Source organism: Frankliniella occidentalis, unplaced genomic scaffold, assembly GCF_000697945.3.
Source record: "Frankliniella occidentalis isolate FOCC.00 unplaced genomic scaffold, Focc_3.1 Scaffold22, whole genome shotgun sequence".
NCBI classification, from domain to species: Eukaryota; Metazoa; Arthropoda; class Insecta; order Thysanoptera; family Thripidae; genus Frankliniella; species Frankliniella occidentalis.
The window spans coordinates 873,698-874,506 of NW_026267152.1; the positions used below are offsets into that span (position 1 = coordinate 873,698).

An 809-nucleotide genomic window follows, 5' to 3' on the forward strand; every position below is an offset into this window, starting at 1 on the left:
ATTTATTTTTGGGCCACTTTTGTGAGAGAAACTCCCTCTAGCGCCCAAACGGTGAGTGATAGAGCAAAACGGACGAAATTTTCGCCCATAGGGCTCTACTTTCACGAGTTACCCTTTACGAGCTCATAAAAAAATATTTTTTTTTCTGATTTTTTTGACCTACCCCCTTTTCTTTGATACCCCCTTTCAGCCCTGTAGGGTTGGTTGCCAGGATTTGCCGTAGGCGTTTCGCTTTCTAGGAGTGACCCTTAAGATACCCTGAAAATTTGAAGTCTCTAGCACATCTCCTTCTAGTGGAACAGACAGACAGACAGACAGACAGACAGACAGACAGACAGACAGACAGACAGAGAGTCGGGGCGGGAGAGTCGAAGGCGTACTAGAGTTTAAAGGTGGATTCGAGGTCCGTTGTCCCGACGTGCGAAGCAAATCACACCTCGGGTCACTCGCCCCGGAAGGGTGGGTCACGCGGCGTCTCGCACGACGGCGACAGCTTATCGTGCACCGCACTCTGCGCCGGGATCACAGTTTAATTTTCTTATTTTCCTGGTCGGCGCGGCTATTGCTTTATTTCCTTTAAAATATTATTCCTCGTAAAAATGGCATATAAACGAGGCGGACCGTTATTATGCGACTTGAGTATTCGCAGCGTGGTGGTGCCGGCGGTGGTCATTGGATTTGGGGGGAAAGGGGAAGTGAAGGGTCTCGACCATGGGCGACCAGTGATCATTATACAGAGCTCCCCTGGGATTGCCCTTCCCTTTGCATCCTACATGAGATTATCTCCTCCAGTTTTTCTTTCAACCCCC

General features: G+C 49.3%; 1 protein-coding gene across 1 annotated transcript in view; it reads left to right on the forward strand.

Annotated features, from left to right (window-relative positions):
* LOC113215523 (semaphorin-2A-like) overlaps window positions 1-809 on the forward strand; it is a 45,661-nt gene that overhangs the window by 23,133 nt on the left and 21,719 nt on the right. The gene's annotated exons all lie outside the window — the stretch shown is intronic.